The 15,515-nt window shown below is 45.5% G+C and overlaps 1 protein-coding gene across 4 annotated transcripts in view; it reads left to right on the plus strand.

Moving 5' to 3' along the window:
- The first annotated feature begins 1,580 nt into the window (after positions 1-1,580).
- RPS6KL1 (ribosomal protein S6 kinase like 1) overlaps positions 1,581-15,515 on the plus strand; it is a 100,713-nt gene continuing 86,778 nt past the window's right edge. For all 4 annotated transcript variants that reach the window (XR_011283806.1, XM_069638066.1, XM_069638068.1 and 1 more), the window contains exon 1: positions 1,581-1,924. The gene's annotated coding sequence lies outside the window, so the exon portion shown is untranslated. The remainder of the gene's footprint in view (positions 1,925-15,515) is intronic.

The raw sequence follows: 15,515 nt of genomic DNA on the forward strand, positions 1-15,515 counted from the left end.
CCGCACATTCTGGCATAGTACCCCCTAACCTTGCACCGCCTGCATTCAACAGCCCTGCATGGCAGTCCTTGGCCGCGTAGGATGGCTGGAACAATCACACCTCTTGCATGCCTCCTTCACCTGGCCCCATAGCTCCTTTTGCCAGTATTGCGCTATTGCCCCTCTGGCTTTTCCTCCCTCTTCCTGAAGTCGGCAGCGCCCTTCTTGTAAGAGGGTAGGATGGCCTGTAGCGGACACCGGGTGAGAAGTATCAACTTGAGGTTTATTTCGCAGAACCCTGTGGAACACGGCCACTAAGCTCGTCCCAACCGTCCTTAATGGCAGCGCGACTGGAATGCTGACTAGGTTGATAAAAGGAGACCTATCTCACGTACTCACTTTGTCTACTGCTGGAACTTTGTACATGCACGCTGGAAGGCCTGCTGCTCGAGGAAGGACCAAAGCTCTGAACCAGCATCTTTGATGCTCCGCAGACTCTGAAGGTGAAGCAACGGCTCGCCAAGACGACCAGACGGACCTCGCTGTGGGGCTCCTTTACCTTATTCCATTGATGAAAACTGAATCACAGCTCCTGCTCAAAGGCCTTGTACCCCTTAAAACTCCTAAGCCTAAGTCGCTGGTTCCAGCAGTGGGTACCCCTTCTCTGCCAGGTTTCTGAAGGCTATGATATGATAGGTTATTTTCAACGCCCTTAATACCCAGAGGTTTCTATGCACGGACCCAGGGATCGAACATGTGGTGTTCTGTGTCGTCTTGCTTCCAAGGCGAGCATGTTGCCCCCGGATATATCCCTCCGAGACGGCTCTCCATGTTGAACCGACTGCACTGCCGAACTCACCTTTCCTGAAGGAACTGCTCCTTGGGGACACTTTTGCAGGTTACTCTCTCCTGCCAAAGCCTGCCCTCGTCCGTCCAACTGGTCTCCCTTGGGATCTCTAAAATGTACTAGCCTAGATAGGACAACCTGTTATATAGCTCTTCCTGCATGTCCCCTTCTTGAGAGAGCTTGGACTATTCACCAACAGTACCCAAGTCAGGAAGATACACCTAAAGACCCTGACCACATGGCCCAGGGAAACTCTCTTCCAAGGATGCTCATTCACGGTCACCTATCACTGGTGCCCAGCCCCAATAAAAGATGCAGATTCTCATGAATAATACCCAGGCTCATTAATGCTGATCATCCCCTCATGGGTGATGAGGATACGCCCACATCGCTGATGCCCGGCCAGCATTGACGATGCAAACACCCTCGACGGTTATCTTCAGCCCCCATTCACGATGCACAGTCTTATTGGCAATGCGCAGGCTAAGTAATGATGCCCCATCATCCCTGATGACAGGCGCGCGCCGCCCCCTCCTGGCGACGCTACTCGCGCTCACAGAACGCTGCCCAGCCCCATTGATGGAGCCGACGGAGGCCGCTCATTGGTTCCTTACACTACGGAAAGGGAGATGAGGTCATCGGCAGCCAATCAGAAGCGGCGTGAATCCGTGCGGCAGCTGTAATGGGAGGGAAGCGGGAGAGGGAGGCAGAGGCTGCAGGGGGGGAGTCTAAGGGGGGGGGGGGGTATCAGAGAGTGCGGGGAAGATGAAAGGAGAAAGGGAGGGGGGCTGCAGATGTGAAGTAGAGACCATAGGTCCACGCATGACGTAAGGAAGGGGCAGAACAGGAGGAGTTACATAGACAAAGGGGCGGACTTTGATTGCGGGTCCGCGGACTGTAAGTGGGTGCAGTGTTTTTGGCCGGCCGAGGTTGCAGATGAGGGGCACGGGGCAGTGATACATCAGGGAGCCGGAACGGAAGTGGGACACGCGCGACGCTCCTCCAGGCTGCCCTGGGGCAGAGGTGCTGCTGCTGACCCCGATAGCGGAAGAGGCTGTGGTGGCTGCCGGGAAGAGATGCTGCACTCGCCGCCCACAGGTATGGCCCATCCACCCTCTGGAACTGCGTTCCCCCGGGTAGCACACACGCCTTCGGCATGCAGAAGGCACGCGTCGCAAGCACTGAAAAGTTCACACGCTCCTCACAGCGCTATAAGAGGGTGGGAAGAGTGTGTCAGCAAATGCGCGCAAGACTGCAGTGGGTGATGGGGATTTGCTCTGTACCTGTGTGTGTTTTCTGTTGCAGCTCTTTACTTCTGCCGTCAGTTTAATGTAAAGAGGCCAGATGCCCGAGGTTTGACAGAACAGTGACTGCTTTGCTGTACTTCTTGTTTCTTGCGTGTAGAGGTGGCCACAAATAAGGGTCGCTTTAGAAAGCATATGCGGCTCTAGTGGTGTTTTTATTTTTCTATAGCATTTGTGAAGGGATACACATGGGCCCATGACCAGTAGCACATTCTTTGCTGTGTACTAAATTCCTGTCACATGTATGTGATTTAAAACAGTAATTCCCACGTGCAGATACAGATGTCTGAAAGTTAATGGTTTCATCACAGCTAGCAAGCAGCCACAGATTTTTTTTTTTCTAACTCTTCACAAAGTGTAGCTTTAGCCAAATATGTAATTGTAGGCTACATCAGTTCCATACAACATAAAATACATTTTAAAAATCATAACACAATAAAATAACCCATTATCCATTTTGCCCACACGAAGGCACTCACCAGGGGAGTTGCTAGGTCTGGAAAAGACCCGGGGCTAAGCTGATGTCGGAACTGTTGGGACTGGGGGCTAGCTAGTCTTTTGGCTGTAGCTCCTGAGATTCTATCCGGGGCTACAACCAAAAGATCAGGGGCTATAGCCCCCTTAGCCCCCCCCCCCCCTAGCAACGCCCCTGGCACTCACCAAGGTACCTCTCCTGTCGTGAGCCGTATGGGCAATGGGCCCATGCACGCTGCCTGTCTCCACAGCGCCCACCCGGTAAGAACTGCTGTATACTCTCTGTAATCCGTGCCCCCCAGGGCACGCGTCTCATATGGTCCCCGTCAGTGGTCGAAGTGTACAAAAAGAAGTAGTGGAACTATGTTCCCTGCTGGCCTGCACCCACTCCCCATAAACCCCATCGCCACGCCCCCTCCCACAAACAATACAAACCCCAAACTCTTGCACCTGCTTTTTAAGGGAACTTTCAGTGCAGTGCACTGAAAGTGCAAGCTGCAACGTCTTCCTACACTTTTATTTTAAAACGAAACCATTCCGGAACGGTTTCGTTTTAAAATAAAAGTATAGGAGCTGTAAAACGTAATTTAAAAAAGTAGAGGAGCAGCGCTCCCGACCGTTCCCGCTCACTTCGACCACTGGTCCCCGTGAGCCTGAAGTAACGCTTCCCGCTAGTAAACTAGCCCTGCCCTTGCCCAACACGGCATGACTCTGAAATGACTTGGTCGCGCTCCCATGTACTCGTAGCGCTGACATATGGAGCCTAACTAGTAATCTACTCCACCTGCCATCCTGCGCCCTACCTTTGCACGTGTATCTTACTGCTTATGCAACCACAGCAACTATGCTACTAGTCTATCTAACATTACCTGCATTTGACTATCTTGACTGTATGTTGCCTGCGCCCCTAAATCAGCACGTGTGCCTATATGCCCCCGCTCAACCTAGCCACTGCATATATATTGAACCCAGCCACGCTGTGTCCACACTGATCCCAGCCTGTGACCGTTGTGATGGCACTGCATCCTGACATTTGTGCCTATCCTCAATCTAGACATTTGCGCATTTATTGAATCATTGCTTTCATTCTACCCTAGATAGATCGTTTCTATCCACTCGCATCATAGCCAATATAGTAGTTTTAGCCTATTTGCTATAGCTTCCGTGACATTACCTTACCCAATCACCTGCGCCCACGCACTGACACCCTTCAACCAATCTTAAATTCCACATTCACCATCAGCTAGCCACCTCACGCGCAAACCATGTACCTGCCTTTGATTTACACCGTCCTATTGAGGACTATCCTATACCTATTTAGTATACTAGACTTTACCATGGCACATACCTTGCCTTTATTAGCGCATGCGACTCTCCATCATAAACCTCCAAGTCATAATGACCTGATCACAAGACCTTGTAGTGTCTTCCAAAGAAACCTCAAACTTCACGCCAGACTCCCCAAAATCTATGAGCCTCTAGCCAAAACCCTACAACCTCTCTCTAATAACTCTACCAGAAACCTAAGAGGCCCTCAGCCTAACACCAAAACCTCCTCTTACAAAGCTACCAACACTCAGCACCCACTCCAGCTTAACAGCCGGCTCACTCGAGACCACAACACCCACCCAAGGCACCACCACAACACCCAGGCACTACCTATGGAATCCAGACAGACCGGTATAAAAGGAGACCTAACAAACGCCCGTTCTATGGTGGCCCATGCCACAGAAATTGCCGATCTACTCCTAACAGAAAAAATGGACTTCCTCGCCATCCCTGTGGCTTCATTCAGCAGCTGGCCCAGCGATCATGTTAGCCATCCCCGAGGACTACACCCTTCTAAGAATAGATCGCACCACTTTCCGAGGCAGAGGCCTTGCCATAATTGCAAAAACTAGCCTAGCGTTGAGACCCACCTCTCCACTTAATGCAGACTCGTGCAAATCCCTCACTGCCAAGTTGACTATCTCTGACACCCAGACCTCATCTATTCACCTCATATACAGACCCCCTGGTCCACTAGGCTCTTCGAAGAAAATCTTACCAATATCCTATCTGATAACCTTAAAAACTCCTCACTATGTCTTCTTTTAGGAGACCTCGACCTTGGTTTCAAAGACCCTTCAGATCATAACGAAACGCAGATTAACGATTCCCTTGAGGAATTAGGGTTCACCCAAAAGTTAACAGGTGCGACCCATACTAAAGGCAGGACCCTCGATTGGATAGCGGAGCACAATTGCCAGACATCCATCACTTCCATAACACTGCCGCCTGGTCCGACCACCACCTGATCTCCTTCTCCTTAGAGGCTACAGCTCCCTTACATGCCGACAGCATAGCTCCTGCCATTCCCACTAGAAACAAAAAAAAAAAAATCACAGCTGAAAATCTCACTCTCCTAATTCTTCCCACCTTGAACTCTCTTCCTGCTCTCACAGACCCATACATATTGGTAGGTACAACAAAGTAATGCTATCTGCTTTAGATGCCATAGCATCATTGAAAATCGGAAAGGGCAAACTGAAAAAACATGTGAATGCATGGTTCTCTCCCCATCTGAAAGCAATCCGACTAGAGAAACGCAAAAGTTAACAAATTTGGAGACTTGAGCCGTCTGACATCAGCAAACTAGCCTCACTTTACAAAAAAGAAATCATCATTGCCAAACAAGCGTCATATAACCTGTGTGTTACTCAAGCCAACTCAAATACCAAGGAATTGTTCACAATCCTCAAAGAGATAGAAACTCCTATCCAAGACCCAGACGCCTGTCTTAAGGACAAAAGCTGGTGCACCAGCATAGAGAGCGCCCTATCTAACAAGAGAACGACCCTCCAGGCTAAGATTAACAATAAAAAAAGAAACTCTCCCCCTTGCCCCTAATCCTAATAATATCTCTGCACCCTTGCCCCCAACCACCCTGCCTCCCGCTCTTCCCACCCTACCTACACCCCACTTCAACTTCAAGAAAGCATCCATCCTTGAATTTGAAAAAGTCCTCCTAACCCTCAAACCGTCCAACTGCCACAGCGATCCCTGTCCAGCACAAATTATAAAAGATGCTGCACATGACCTTTCCCCATTCATTGCCAAACTTCTTCACCGGCACCATTCCCAGCAACCTGAAACAGTCTTGGGTCTTCCCACTTGTTTAAAAAACAAACACTTGACCCGTCAATACCCACTAACTATAGCCTCATCACCACAGTCCCGTTTCTGCTCAAAATCTTAGATAAGATGGCATACCTCCAAATCCAACAATATCTGGAATGCAACCACCTTCTAGGAGTACGTCAGTCAGGTTTTAGACCACAATGCGCTTATCGACCTTAAAGCACAAATAGACGCCCTGAGAGACAATGATAAGACAGCACTATTACTGCTACTTGGTCTCTCAGCAGCGTTCGACCTGGTGGACCATAAGATTCTTTGCAACCACTTGGACTCTGCTGCTCACTTCTCACAAGAAGCCATAGGCTGGATTCCTTCCTTCCTTGACAATAGAACAATGCGTGTTTTCTCACCCCTAGCAGCCGCTGACCCCTTACCCATGACCTGCAGCATGCCCCAGGGCTCCTGCGTCTCGCCCACTCTGTACAACATCTTTGCAAAGCCCCATTTTGATGATCTAGATGGCCTGGGTATCACCTACACTAATTATGCTACACAGATCCTCATCCCATTGATGGGAGATTACAACAAGGATTTGGCCTTTTGTGAATAGAGTGTACCATCACCCAGGCATGGATGGCATCTCATGGTCTATGCCTGAATGATGACGAAACAGAACTCCTCATTCTCGGCACCCCTGCTAACCTCAACAAACTAGGCCATATTTACTCCAACTTCAAAATAGACAACAACATCACAGTAGCCAACAAGGTCAAAACCCTTGGATTCTATCTAGACTCCACACTAACCTTCAAAAAACAAATTCCATGGCCTCCTCTACTGCTTACACCTGTAAGCTAATCAGAGCAGCCAAGCCTTTCCTCTCCTCTAACAACTGCATTACCCTAGCAAGAGCCCTTGCCTTATCCAAACTGGATTACTGAAATCCCTTATATGTAGGGAGCAACAAATACATCACCGATAGGATCCAGATTTTACAAAATAATGCCTTGAGAGCAGCCCAGTATTCCCAAGAAAGCCCACATATCTGACCTAAGAAGATCTAACAACTGGCTCTCCACAAAAGACAAAATTCTCCTCAAAACAGTCTCCCTGACGCATAAATGCCTCCACCATGCTCCCCATAATACCTCATTGCCAGATTCTCGAGACAATCCTCCAACCGTCCTTCGAGAACAGCCAACGCCAACCTCCTACTAGTGCCCAGATTTAAACGCACGAAGACTGGTGGAAGCAGCTTCCCGGTCAAAGCTGCCCAATATTGGAACTCACTCCCACCTACCTTAAGGGAAGACCTACTCGATCTACGTTTTAGATCCAACCTTATCCATTGGATCAAGGAAAATGACACCTGACGCTCTACTACACCTAGAATACTTCACCTGCCCCATCTGTACAAACTGTATATAATTGTTTCACGATGTTTCTTGCCATATTGTGTAACTGCCTTTCTTATGCCGGCATTCGGTACACTTTGCCCACCTACAATTGTATAAAATGTACTATATAAAATGTATGATATTTTACAGCAATGTAACCGAAGCTGAGCAACCCTCTTTATGCCTTTTGGCCGATACCTTTAGGTCTCGTGCGCATTATAAATATTAAAACAAGCACGAAAACGTAAATGCCCAAAACATGATTTTTAAGCACCCATGACTTGAATTGGAGCACTTGACGTGTCTAATGTTAGAGTTTCATCCAAACACGCCTATTTAAATAAGTAACACATACAACTGTAGTGTTTAATGGATCTGAATGGGTTAACGTGTCTGCCTATAGAAAAGCACACACTGTAAGCTTTGCCAATCTTTCTTCTGTTTGATACATTCACCTGTTTTGTGTTAAGTATGTGATGATGCGATTTCTACTCCTGCTATTCAGCCATGGCTTGAATTTGATAGAGGGTCCAACTATTGGCATTGCCATTGCTTGTTTTTACATATGGGAGCAGTGTTTTTTGTAGGTCGTGGTGCAGATCAAGGAACCAAGTGCACAGAGGATGTATCCTTTCTACATAGGGCACACTCGCCCTTGGGTGCTGCAAATCTGTGTGTGGTGTCACTGCGGTTGGCATGGGTAGGTCTAGCCACCTGTTAGCTCCTCTAGCTGTCACCATTGTTATGTACGTATGTGTGTGTGTATCTATGCATCTGTGGACTTTATCACGTGACACAGATGCCTTAAAGCCGTGGTCTTCAACCTGCTGCCCTCTAGATGTTTTGGACTACGACTCTCATGATCCCTCACCATTGATTGTTGTGGCTAGCGCTGATGGGAGTTGTGGTCCTCGAACTTGCACATGTCCATTATGTCCATTCGTCCTTGTCAGTACTGTGACGAGGAAGAGTAGGACTAGAAGTAAGGAGGATTACCGGTAAGTAATCTGAGCATTAATGGCTATTGGCCGATAAACATTTTTTTAACTTGAAATGCATGTCGGTGTGGAGAAGGGGCAGTTTTTGGGGAGAGAAGGTTCAGACAGTAAGGCTTGTTATGGGTATACATTAGTTCTTTATTATTTGCTCAAAACAGCCAGGCACACTATGAACTGAAGCCTCTCTCCTCCATAGGGGACTATGAGGGTGGAAGAGCAATCGTGGGTGACCGTGAGAGGAATCGAGGGGACAGGGAGTTGGACATTATGGGGCAGTGGTGAGTAGAATGGTGGGTCTGAGGTTGAGTTGGAAATGATGTGGAAGAGGTGACTAGAGGCACAGTGAGAGTGTCGCTGGAGCCCAACAGAGGGCACCGATAAGCGGCTAACCAGGCCGCCATTATATCTCCAGTCAGAACCTTCTTGGTCCCGCTCTCTCCGATTCATAGCATGGAAGAGAGTTGGAGGGGTACGGAGGCTTCCAAATGTTCATGCCTTCCGTCCCCTATGCGCCAAAGGCTTCTGGGAGCACTAAGGATGAAGAAGTCTAGGCCACCTCATGTTTCTAGGCACTGGTTGGAGGCCTTTCCTTCCAGCGCTCTAGAGCTTTCTCTAGGCTGCCTAGTTGGCTGGACCAGTGAGGCCACAGTGCACTTGTCCCAACAATGCTCTCGCTGACCAGGGCTTTCCTTCATTTTGGGGGATGGATTGAAGGATGGTGGTCCATGGTGTCTGGGGCAACAGGGGGAGCAGCCAAAGTCTCCAACCTCAGCCTGTCCCACCGAAGGCTGGCAGCTGCAATAAGCTGTTGAATCAAGTGGACCGGTGTGGATAGGCCCTGGCAGTGTGAGTTGAAGCAAGCCTTCAAACTGGAGGATGGTGGCACAGAACTGGGAGAACCAGAGTTCAACAGGCAGAAATCTAACTAGAGTCCCATCCGTGCCGCCGCTTTCGTATAAACCTCCATTTACCTGGTGTCGGAGCATCTCCGTGCTGGCCAAGTATAAGCTGGACATGAGGCCATGGGCTGGTGCCCTCCTGTACAGCTCTTGAAGGAAAAGCAGCAAACTACCCACCAAAAGACATAGAATTGAAGGTCAGTGCGCCCCTCTGCGTGAAAGTAAACGGCATGATAACCTGTTCCATGGGAATGTACCCAGAGTCCGCAGCCACATGTTTTAGCTCGCTGTACCTTTCCCAAAGGAGGAATATCCATTTGCTCATCAGTCTTTGTCCCGCCCACTTGAGCAGTCCTGCACCGAAATGATAGGCAATCCTCCTTTGAACAAGAGTACCAACAGCAACCCCAGACACGTGTTTAAGACATGTTGACTGAGGGGCAGAAGCTTGGTTGTCGGGCAGGCAGGAGATTGGACGGAGCAAGGCTGGTCTGATTTTTCTGCATTGAATATTTGGACACTGTCATGATGGACAGAGTCAAGGCGAGGGCCCAGCTTTTGAAATTCTGTGAGAACCCCAATCTCTGTATCTGCCTAATTGACAAGCAAACTTATCTGTTGGAAAACACACTGCCCGAGGCTTCTCAAAGGCTCTGGCTAAAATATTGTACTTTCTGAAAGGCCAGTTCGCTCTGTTGGTGTCTGTGTAGCTATTCTATCTACACAATAGACGCATGGTGCTCCATTAAACTTTACATAGGGAGACGTTTCCTCTGTAACCTTTGTTCCCATCTAGGAAAGTTTATTACCGTTTTTAAGATATTTGTTATCTAACTCTGATACTCATGTCGCATTATGTGATGTGTTAATGCCTAAAATGATTGCTATTAACAATATTATCTTGGACTGGGTATCTATAGAGGCTAAAACATGTTCCATTTAGCCCACAATATCTCAAAATTGTCTGCTTCGATTTTCAAGATTTTTGGTACACACTTATGCCTTATGCTGAAATAGTGTACTTGGAAAAGTTCAAAAACAAATGCAACAAAATCGAGAGATTCTCTTTTTATGCCCAAAAAAGTATTCATACTTCTGGACATGCGCAGAAGACGTGCAGGTCAAACGAAGCAAAGTTCCTACTGCCTAAAAGACCCATACACAAACCTTTTATACCTGCCCACAGACATAATCATTCTCAACCACTACACCTGCCATGAAACGCTTGCCCTGGCAGGCTAGAGTGGCAAAAGCTATTTTGTAATATACTGCCTAACACATACATGCTCACACACCCGTACCCCAGCGCCAGGTACAAAAAGACTACTCCACACACAGACCGCTGGCATAGGCAAAGGAAGGCATTGCAGAAAAAACTTTTTATATGCACAAAAATGTGCTACCAATGCATGAACCAAAGCGCAACATGTTTCTTGTGTCATGATAACATGACATCTTATCACACATCCAGACTCCTTTATACACCCACTTATATATGTAGTCGAGTTCAAAATCAAACCTTGTGCCACTGTGCGGTGGTTAGTGACACCTAGAGTGCCAGAATTTCTTTTACGTTAAGAGCAAACTGGCACCTATGCATGTACATATCCACCCACTCATACATGCCAACACTCAGAAATTGAACATTACATTGTAACGTTTTCTGGTAAACCGACCGCCGGTGCTTGGCCTGGCCTACAACTCGATTGTCAAAACATCATGCACAGCCACATCAATGAATAGTGATTACAAAAAATATTTGCACAAAACACTGTCCTTATTACGCTCCTGCTTGCATATATTTAGCGCTCTGTGTTTCTGCACGCATGCAGTCAGCAATTTAAAGGCTCAGAACATCACACCTTGCAAATACATCAAAGGAAAAAGCTTTGTGTCAACACACCAATACACCCTTTATCTAATTGCAGGGAATCCTCATAGACGACCCCGGCACTAACCAAACACAGCAGCTCATAAGTAATCTACTAGTGCGCATTGTTAAAGGAACAGTGCGCTCAAAAATATTATTGGTTTAAAAGATGGGCAATAATCAAAAACATTTATTAAACCTCTTTTTAAAGAAAGTTCCTATCTAAATGTTTGAGCAAACGAGGGTCAAAGCGTTTACATGGTGGCATCCATTTTGGTGATTTGAAGCAGCCTCCTCTGAAGCTCTGCTCTTGCGGCAGTTTTCATAATTGCTGCCACTTTCTTTTCTAGTTTGCCGTGCACAGGAAACTAGAAAAGAAAGTCGCAGCAATTATGAAAACTCTGCCGGATGCTGGCGAAGTATTCATAATTGCCTGGACTTGCCTACAAGCAAAGGCGTGGCAATTATAAATACGTCATCATATTGGGGACCACTACTAATCTAAAAAAACTAGGCCACAAATACACCTCCTTTATGATTGACAGCAACTCCATTAAAGTTGCTAACGAAGGAAAAACACTAGGCTTTTACCTCGATTCCACCCTCACATTCACCAAACGAGTAACACCATGGCATCCGCCACTGCATATACATGAAAACTCATCAGAGCTGGCAAACCATTTCTCTCCAAGAATAGCTGTATTATCCTTGCCAGAGCCCTCATCCTTTCCAAACTGGACTACTGTAACTCCCTCTACAATGGTTCCAATAAGTACACCACTAGAAGAATTCAAACACTCCAAAACAATGCCCTTAGAGCAGCCCTGGGCATAGCAAGGAGAGTACACATCTCTGAGATCAGGAAACAAAACAATTGGCTATCCACCAACGACAAAATCCAGCTAAAAGCCACCTTGCTTACCTACAAATGCCTGAACAATGCTGTGCCTTGTCACCTTACTGAGAGATTCTGCAGAAAATCCTCGATCAGGCCCACTAGAACAGCTAACACCAACTGCCTTATTGTCCCAAGATTTAAGATATCAAAGGTCAGGAGCAGAAGCTTTCCTGTCCAAGCCGCTCAGCTCTGGAACTCCCTGCCTTCCTCCATCCGTGCAGATCAATCATACATGAATTTCAGACGCAACTGTATCAACTGGTTTAAAGCCAATGACCACTAAAGCACTGCCACACACCTTATTGCAATATAAATAGATTTGAGAGTTTTGTTATTAAGATGCCTGCACAGTGTTCTTTGCCTGTACCTTTCATTCTCTTTTATGCTACCATGTAATTGTATTTCACTATCTCCGACTTGTGTTATTTTGTAATTGTATTTCACTATATTTGACTTGTATATATACCATCTGTAACCTAAGCTGAGAGTCTTCCTGTAACCACGGCTCCCTGATACTTCGGGGTCTGGTGTGAAAAATATAAATAAACAAACAAACGTTGTATATATGATTACCGTAGTTAGAAAACCGTGGAAATCATTAATACAACAGCCTTGTATTTATGACTGCAGTGGCTTTAGCCTTGAGTCTCCTGGGCTCCCCCAGGCCAGGGGAGCTCAGGAGACTCAAAGCGAAAGCTGCTGCAGTCATAAATACACCACAGTTGTATCTATAATTGCAGTGGTTTTCTTTTTAAGTTTCATGGGCTCCTCCGGCACAGGGGAGCCCAGGAAAATTTAGAAAGAAAACCACAGCAATCATGAATACAACCCAGTTGTATTCATGATTGCAGTGATCTCTTAAGAAAAAGCACTTGCCCGCATGCAGCCTTCCTGCCTGCATTCTCTGCTCTCCGGCAATAATGATGCACAAGCCGCCTACTGGTAGCTTTTGTTTATTACAGCTGGCTGGCTTTTGCTTCATTAGTGCCGCAAGGGCAGAGCTTAACAGAAGCACAGAAGGCTCATCCATTACACAAAATGGATGCCTCCTAATGATTGATATTTTCGAGTTTGAGCTTTTTTTATATATATTTTTGATTATGGGCCATCTTTTAGCCAATAACATTTTTGAGTTAACTATCTCTTTAAAAGACATAGTGTATATTTGCACATCATCTCAAACCCACCAAAACATCCCAAACAGATTTATTTCGACCAGCAATTCCAAACAGCACAAAGGACAATCCCAAAGTGTATCAAAAATGCACCCAAATACCATATGCACTGACCTCCAAAAACACACCCGTTAGCCATTAATAATCTGAGAATCCTCTGAGCCACCACACCAGCCCTCCCACTGCGCAAAAAATTGCACAACCAAATTTGATTAATGTGCAATTTCAAAAGATAAATGGCAGCCTTGCATGTATCAAAAAATACATTGGAGCAACATAATAACAAGCCAAATTTAAGCTACACCTGACCCATTTTACAACACGCTAAGTGCATATTGAAAACACCCTCTCGTGCACATTTTTCTTTTTAGATGCACCTCTGCATTCACCTTAATGTGCTTGTAGCAAAGCACATTTTGGAAGCCATACAGGTTCCAACCAACAAGTGTGCCACACCGAAAGACAGACCCTTGATGGAGAATTAATTTGATAAGTACAATTCATGATTGTAATACAAGAACTGAAATCCCCCCAAAAGAAACCCCTCCCATTTGTCTTCAAGGTATAAGTGTACATGCAAGTGCGCTTGATTGGGGGGGGGGGAGCAGGCTCGCCAACACACATACCCACCTATCCACATCAATCATAAACATAGACAGTGCACCGCATGCAGCAAATGCAACTATATTCTACTAACCATAACAGTAAAACAACTCCCCAAACACAATGCCACGCATACAAATGTACAACTCTTTTAACACTAACCATATGCACAACCATATACACTTAGCCAAATACTGTATCCACAATAGGAACAAAAAAATATTGCCACACACACTTCTGTGCACCCACCACAAAGAAACAGAAACAATTGTGAAACTCCATATTGGTGAGATTTCCATCCTACAAAGCGCACACTTCTAGGCATATATTAACAAATGTGCCTCAAAAGCATTACTGCGGGTGGATTAATAGCGCACAAAAAAGAAAGCTACACCAATTACAATATGATATAAAAACCAGAAAACATTATTTTGATTTGAAATAGAAAATTAAAATTAAACATGTGCGAAATGCAAAAAACGTGCCTCCTAAATTCTTATTCAACAAATTACCTTTAGGAAAAAAGATGAACTCTAACAACGTGTTTACTTGAAGTCTCTCTTCTGGAAAGCAAGCCATACTTCTCAGTTCAATGTCAAACCAAGAAATCTTCAAGGAGCATCATGCATTGCATGCGTCACTCAAAGTTCCCTGTAACCTTCATGAATACATTCTACTTATCAAAAGAGACTTTGTAGGACATGTTCTAATTTACTAAAATAAAAATAAATATCACCCCAAATCCCTGCAATACACTTGGGGAAAATGCATGCATTATAAAAATACCTATTAAAAAACATTGCACAATTAAATGGTAATCTTGCTACACACAGTTAATAATTTGTAGTAGAAAAAACGGACCAGCCTACAATACAACACAACAAAAAAGATATGCTATTAAACTTGTTTTAATTAAGTTTTACTGGTCCTATACTTTTGTTTAAAAGAAACCCTTCTGGAATGGTTTTGGTTTAAAAATCAATGTGTAGGAAGTTGAAACTTGCACTGCACTGAACGTTCCCTTAAACATCAGGCACATATGTCTGGGGGTGTGTATGTTGCATGGGAGGGGGCTTGGTGATGTGGTTTGAGAGGGGACAGGCCAGCAGGGAACATGGTTCCATTACTTCTTTTTGTACACTTCGACCACCGGATGTTCCCCCAATTAAAATGCAGTCACCGTATTTCAGCAATTCTTGTTTCAATGGTGTAACACAATTTAGATACTTGCAACATGCTGGTGGAAAAAGCAGGCATAAATGTTACACTTGCTTTAGCACACCGTGGGGCATTTTCCAGTTTTTTTTTTCTCCAAGTGGAGCTGGGGCCTGTAAAGGATGCACCGTTAATAGTTGCATTTCATTTCCACCTGCAAACATGCATGCTAGAGTGAAACCAAAGGATTCCTATTGAATCCGCTGTTTGCAGCACATACTACGAGCAGACGGATTGGAAAGGAATCAGTTGGCGTTGTCTCCTGCCGGCCTAACTTGCAGGAGGCATTTAAACGATTTGCATTTTTTTGGCTGCAGGCAAAACATTTCAACCCGTTTTTCACCAGGTTTGACCCTTTTTTTTGCACTATGTAGAGTAAATGTCAAATTTTAGGGTGGGGCCAATTTGCATGAAAGTGCAAAAGTATTCAGTCACCTCCTCGAAATTAACATTTTCTTTCCAACAAGGTCCTAAGCTCCTTTAATTGTTAAAAAGTAACCAATACTTTATACATCATCAAACGTTCAACACCCTCCACAGTATGTTGCATAAACCGCATATACCCAGATAATTTACAAAATGGCGCACACTCACACACACACACCAACAAAACAATATGCACAATAGAGGAAATAACAAGCAAATAATATCATTCCTCCAAGTAAATGTGTCAGCATTACCCTGATACAATGTAAGCAATACTTCATGGAGAAAATCAGTGTGAAGAACATGTTTA

This window comes from Ambystoma mexicanum, chromosome 14 (assembly GCF_040938575.1).
Source record: "Ambystoma mexicanum isolate Mex_15411 chromosome 14, UKY_AmexF1_1, whole genome shotgun sequence".
Taxonomy (NCBI): Eukaryota; Metazoa; Chordata; class Amphibia; order Caudata; family Ambystomatidae; genus Ambystoma; species Ambystoma mexicanum.